General features: G+C 49.6%; 1 long non-coding RNA gene across 1 annotated transcript; it reads left to right on the forward strand.

The window, feature by feature from the left end:
* Nucleotides 1-274: 274 nt before the first annotated feature.
* Nucleotides 275-6,479, forward strand: LOC138690468 (uncharacterized). The gene is made up of 2 exons (XR_011329261.1): nucleotides 275-350; nucleotides 1,691-6,479. It is a non-coding gene; the product is annotated as an uncharacterized lncRNA (long non-coding RNA).

The raw sequence follows: 6,479 nt of genomic DNA on the forward strand, positions 1-6,479 counted from the left end.
GTATTATTTGGGCTTAATGGACATAGGTAAGTACAGGCTCTGAAATCGAGCAGGTTTACAAACAGAGAGAGGGGGAAATATATATATTTTGGGGGGGATAAAGTAAATATTTTGGAAAATGGCTTCCTGAGGGAAACCGTGAGGACACCCCACCCCCCACCCCTTCCCTCAGGGGAAGGACGGGACGTTCTTATGAAGAAACGCCATTTTGGGTCGGTGGAGTGGCTTTCTTCTAGCTAATACGGGGGGGGGGGGTTGGTTGGGGAAGCAGCAGGGCAGTTTTGGCGGTGTTCGGGCCAAGGGTCGCGCTTTGCCTGAGGGACGGGGCAGTCGCGGACCCGTTTTCTGAGGTAACTCAGGCGTTTTGAGGTAAAATCAAGGGGGAAAGGGTTTTTTGGGTTGGTTTTTTTTTTTTTTTTTTACTTTTTCGTCTCTCCTGGCTCCTCGCTGCAGGCGGGGGATGGGGCTCCCGGTGGACTGAGGGGGGATCTCGCCCCCCCCATTTCGGGGCGGGAAGGGACGGAGCGATCGCGCTCACCCCCGCGGCACTGCGGCAGGGCGGGGGGAGGGGGCGGGGCGCATGCGCAGTGTCGCGCTGCGCCACCCGCAGCGGCCGGGCCGGCCGGCGCCGGTTAGAACCGGCCGCGGGGACCGCCTCAGCGGCACCGCGTATCCCTCCGCCGGCCGGGCCCGCCCCCCGCCCCCAAATTTCTGGTTTTTTTGCCTGTAAGTGGGCGCGGAGGAGGGATCAGCTTAAAGGTGGGGGCAGGAAGAGCGAAGGGGAAGGGGGTCTCTGCCGTTTTAGTGGCGGTTCGGGGGTCCCCGGTTGGGATGGGTGTGGGGAACGCGGTATGGTATCCCCTCCCCCCTTTTCCTGAGGTAATTTTTGTCTGAAAAGTCGTTAAAAAGGGTAAGGCGCTCAGGACGGGGAAAAGCCTTAGGAAAACGGTGCCTTCAGGGTGTAAGAAGGGTGAGGAATTGGGAGGTTTCACTCCAAAATCTTGTGGAGAGCGGACTGGGGGGGGTTGGAAGAGCTCCCTCCTTGTGGGCTCGAAAAGGGGCTGTTTGGGTAAAAAACCCTGCAGTTTTCAGGTCAGTGCTGGTTTTTGAGGCCTCCCCCACGGTGCTGAGTCAGGGCCAAAACCTGTACCCTGGGCCTCAAAACCGGCTTAAATTGGCCTAAAACTGCTGGCAGAGCTGTTGGGCCTCTTTCAGACTCATGAAGATTTTTAGTGCCATTCCAGTTAAAAAAAACCCAACCTAGCTGTTCCTTTTTATTTTTTTTTCCCCCCTAATAAAAACCCAGGTTTTGGTGAAAACCAGGTGCACCTTTCCAATGGAAAATGCTTTAAAATTGTCCTTCCAGGCCCAGTCCCTGAGGAAAAAACAGCTTTTTGGGACATTTCCATGCAGAAAACACAGACTCCAGCTATGTGGTTGCTAATAAAATAATTTTAAAGCTGAAATCTGGGGGAGAGGGGGCAGTGTACATGCTTAAAACCAACCAGAAATGGGCAAATCATTGCTGCAAAAATCATCATTGAGGTGATTTCCAAAAAATACAAATGTGTGAGTGAGGGGAGGCCTCTCCCTACCGCTGAAATGGCTGAAAAAAAACCAGTTTTGTGGGTCTTAATGGCAGAATAATGCAGGAAAATAATAATAACAGCAAACTTGTCTTGTCCCACAGGAAACGCCCTGGAAATGCGTCAGAAAAACTTGCCCTTTGCCTCCGAAATGCCTCGTTGGCTTCGTCAGGAGCTTTAATTAGCCCCCGGTCGGCTTTAATTACAGGTTTGGGGAGGTGTGGGGGGGTGTGGCTGTCTGCCCTGCCCGGAAATGCCTCAAAATGCCACAAAAGGGATTTTTTTTTTTTTTTTTAACCTGGTTGAGAACAGGCTGTGCCATGACTCAGCACGGCCTTGAAACTGTGCGAAATGCAGAGATTTTGGTGTATTTTAAGGGGAAAAAAAAAGAGTTGTTTGGGCTTTTCTGGAAAGGGGCAAAAATAAATACTAAAAAAGGGTCGTTTGGGGCTTTGCTGGAAACAAGGGAGATAGGTGAAAAAAGGGTTTCTGGGGTCTCTGCGTCCTCCTCAAGAGCCAAGCATCGCTCACCTTTTTTCCCCAAATTTGTGACTGTTTTGGGGAGGAAACTTTTTTTTGCAAGGGCCCAGACCCGTGATGCAGCAAGAGTGAAAATGACGTTAAATATTATTAAATAAATAACGAGAATGCTCAAAAATCGTCCAGAAGAGCTTTTTTTTGTGTTGGGAAGAGGCAAAACCGAGCAAAAAAACTTGGTGTTAAATTTAACCACGTTTGTGCTAAAGCAGGTGGGGCAGCTGAACGCCTCCTGCTGCCAGCGTGATTTGTGGGGAGAAAAACGAAAAAAAAAAAAAGAAAAGAAAAGAGGTGTTCTTGAAAGCCGGGGCAGGATTGATTTTTTTTTTGGCTGCTGCCCTTTTTTGGCGATTTTGGGGACTATTTCTTTGCCCCCCCCGCGGAGGCGGCTGCGGCGGCGCTGACGTCACGCGGCTTTATAAGGCGGCGGCCGCCGCGCGCTGCCGGGCGCTCTGCGAGGAACCGGCCCCGAATCGGGCGGAATTCGGCAAAAACGGCCGCTCCCTCGGCGGGGGGGCCGGAGCCGGCTCCGCGCTTCTCCGCTGCCAAAAAGCTCGCAAAGCCGCTCTGTTTTTTAAGCAAAGCTCTTAAAGCTGCTTGATTTAAAGAAAAAAAAAAAAAAAAGACCGGGAAGCTGTTTCCTTTAAGGATAAAAGGCTCTTAAAGCTGTTTTCTTTTCTTGAATTCTTAAAATACGGCAGTTCAGTCGTTCGGAGAAGCCGGAGCGAGCTGGGGCACTTTTTAAAAAAAAAAAAAGGCTTTCAAAGCTGCTACATTTAAAAAAAAAAAAGCTCTTAAAGCTCTTATTTTTTAAAAACGAAGCTCTTAAAGCTGTTTCTAAAACAAAACTCCTAAGGCTGCTTCCTTTTACGAAAAAGAAGCTCTTGAAGCTGTTCTTTTTTTAATTCTTAAAACACTGTAATTTGATAGTTTAGAAAAGCCAGAGCGAGCTAGGGCGCTTTTTAAATGTAAAAAAGCTTTCAAAGCTGCTTTACTTTAAAGAGAAAAAAAAAAAGGCGCCTTTAAACCTGTTTTCTTTTAAAAAAAGCTCTTACAGCTCTTTTACTTTCTTTAAAAAAGCTCCTAAAGCTGTTTTATTTTTTTAAAAAGCTCTTAAAGCTGTTTTAATTTTTTTAAAGAGCTCCTAAAGCTGCTTTCTTTAAGGAAAAGCTGTTAAAAGCTTTTTTTCCTTGTTTCTCCTAAAAAGCAGCGCCGGGCCGGGCCGGGGGAGCGCAGGTTGGGTGCGGGTGCGGATGTTTCGGAGAGTTTGGGGTGAAATGCGGCATTTTAAGTCAAGACAGAAGATTGCTGGCAAAGGAAGATGGATTGAGAGAGGAGATAACTGGGGGAAAAGAAAAGGAAAAATCAAGAGTGAAGATAAGCCTTGGCAGGGAGGAAGATTAACGGCTTGAAGAGAGAAATGAGGGAGTTTAATTTTTTTCCCCCAGCGGCCCCTGCTGGGGGAAAAAAAGGACTTTTTGGTAAAAGGCAGTGGCTGGCAGCCGGGAAGGAGGTGCTGGGCAGGGCAACCCTGGGGAAGAGGAGAAAGAAGTGAGAAAAGAGGAAAAAAAGGGAGAAAAGAGGAAAAGAAAGAGCCAGTGCAAGTTGGCTGAGCTGGAGGACATCTTAAAAATTCAGGGGAAAAACAGCCCGTGGAGATGGGTGAAGCTGGAGGAGAAAATAGAGGAGGAAAAAAAAAAAAGAAAATAGAAAAAAAAAAAGAGAAAACCAGAAAATAGAGGAAAGAAAAAATAATCATCTGGAAATTGGAGAAGATAGAAAAAAAAAAAAGAAAAATCAGAGGAGCCAGTGGAAATTGGTGAAGCTAGAGGAGGAAAGAGGAAAAAAAACAGGCAAAAATGAGAAAAGAGGAAAAAAAAGAGAAAAAGTAAGAGAAAAGAGAAAAAAAGAGAAAAAATAAGAGAAAATTAAAGAGGAAGTAGAGAAAATAAGAAAATGAGGATAGAAGAAAAGAGGAGGAAATGGAGAAAAGAGAAACGAAGCCAGTGGAAATTGGTGAAACTGGAGAAATTAAATTTAAAAAAATAAGGAAAAAAAAAAAAAAGAGCAGGAGCCGGAGGAAGGTTGTACGGAGCAGGAAACGGGAGAGAAAAGGAAGAGAAAGACAAGAAAAAGAGCAAATGGCGAACAGGAACCCGCTGGAGTAAGGAGATTTTCAGGAATTTAAGGAAACGCCCCAAAACGGAGCCGGAGCTGGTGGGGCTGGAGGAGGAACTGGCCGGAGGCGGCAGCTGGGTGAGGCCCTTCCCCCTGCTCGTTCTGGGGGGGTTTGGGGGGGTGGGGGGGGCTCTTGTCATTGCAGGCGCCGTGGCCGTCACCCCCACTCCCCCCTTTTTTCTGTAAAACCCCCAAGAAACGGGGACACCCCCCCCCCAAACCCCACTCCAGCGTCACCAGGCTCCGGCCGTAGCGCTCCGTAGGTCCCGCCTGTTGCCACAGAGTAAGTGATGAAAAATCCCTTCTTTTTCCCCCCAAAAAGGCGACGTGCGGGAGGGGATGGCTGAAACTCTCTGGAAAAGGGGAAAAGAGGAAAAAAAAGGGTTGTGTTTGTGGGGGCGGGGGGGGGGGGGTCTCGAGTGTTTTTGCCCCCTCAGGGAAGCAGCAAAACGCAAGAAAAAAAGGCAAATAACGGTGAGAAAAATGCCAAGGAAAAGTAAAAAGAGACCCCGGGTCTCAGGATTTAACCAAAAAAGGCAAATCTGCAGCCAGAGCGCACTCAGGAGCTTTTCCGCAGGGACCTTTGAGGATAAAAACACTGATTTGATTAATGTGGAGCCGGTCAGAAGTAAGATTTTTATTTAATTTTGTTGTTTTGGGGCGTTTCCGTTGGTTACTGGCTGGTGGAGCTGGGTCAGGGTCCGGCCTGGGGGCATGGCGGGGGGGCGGCGTGTTTTGGGCTTGTTTCCAGCCTTTCCGCAGATGCAGTGGTAGGAGGCAGCTTGGAAGAAAAGCCGCTTTTTTGCCCCCAAAACGGAGCTGGAAAATCAGGATTGCGGCTCGTGCCGAGAGTCCCCAGGAGCTTCCCTTAGGAAAAAATAACGTAAAGAAACCCCCAACCCACTAAAACGCTCAGCAGGGGAGGGGGACGGAGCCAGGCGGGGGGGGGGGTGTGCAATAATTGTATTTTCAGGTTTTCTCCATAAACAGCAGCAGGATGATTAAATTTAGGCTTTTTCCCCCAAAACAAGCTGTAAATGTAGGAGCGAGCGAGGGGGGGAGCAAAAAAAATTAAGGCAAAAGCCCCCAAATGGCTTCATCCGCGATGGTGGCAAGTACCCTCGGCGCGCCCCAAACCCCCGGTTCACCAAAATCACCCGGTTTGGGGGCGGGGAGGCGGGGGGGCTGCGGATTTGGGGCATTTCCAGCCATTTTCGGTATCGCGGGGGTGTTGGGGCGCGGTTGTACCGGTGGGGGGAGTGCTGGGGCCCCCAAAATGGCCGCGCGGCATGGTTACGCCCCCCCCAACCCCGTCACCCCCCTCCCGGTGTGGAGCGATGCGAGAAACGATGGTTTTTGCGGATAAATGGGAAACAAATGGGTGTCTTTACTGCTTTTACCCCAAAAGGTGGCTGACGGGGTTGGGGGGGCTGTGTCTCGCAGGTGTTTTTTCCAGACCCCCCGGCCGGCGCCCACACCCGCTGCTCCTGCGCCTCCAACTGTAAAGCCGAGGATTCGTAGTCTCAAACCGCCAGATTGGGGCAAAAAAGGGTCTTCAGAAACACGTAGGGATCAAAAAAAAAGGGTATTTCTGCTGCTTTCATCCCCAAACCCGGGAAATTCTGTCCAGATTTGGGTGCGATGGGGGTGGCACAGTTTCACCCTGGGCGGGTTTTGCCACTTCCCCCCCCCCGTTCTGCTCCACTCCCCCAGATCCACAAATCTGAAAAGGGAAAAATAAAAACCAACCCCAAAGGCCAAAAGTGCCCCAAAACGTGCAGCAAGTGCTGTTGGCCAGGCCCACACCCCAAACTGGGACTTCTAGTGGAAAAAGGGGCTTTTTACAAAAAAAATGGAAAGCTTAGTCAGCACCTTCGCATGTTGCCTGGGGAGGGGGGAGGCTTTTTTTAACCTTTGTCACAGTTTTTTCCCCAAAACAATCAGAGTTGAGAAGTCGCAGAATTTTTGGGGTAGGGAAGATCTTGGTTGTTCCAGCTGTTACTCCTGGTGGTGTTCCGGTTGTTGTGCCCGTTGTTGTTGTTGTTGTTGTTGTTGTTGTTGTTTCTCTCCCCTCCCCCGCTCTCCCCCTGACGCAGCGACGGTGCCTAAAACGGCCTCGATCTGCCCCAAAATGGACAATTGGGTACAAAAAATGGCTAAAAAGTAGAAATCCCCCCC

The sequence above is a fragment of the Haliaeetus albicilla genome, chromosome 22, assembly GCF_947461875.1.
Source record: "Haliaeetus albicilla chromosome 22, bHalAlb1.1, whole genome shotgun sequence".
In the NCBI taxonomy this organism is placed as follows: domain Eukaryota; kingdom Metazoa; phylum Chordata; class Aves; order Accipitriformes; family Accipitridae; genus Haliaeetus; species Haliaeetus albicilla.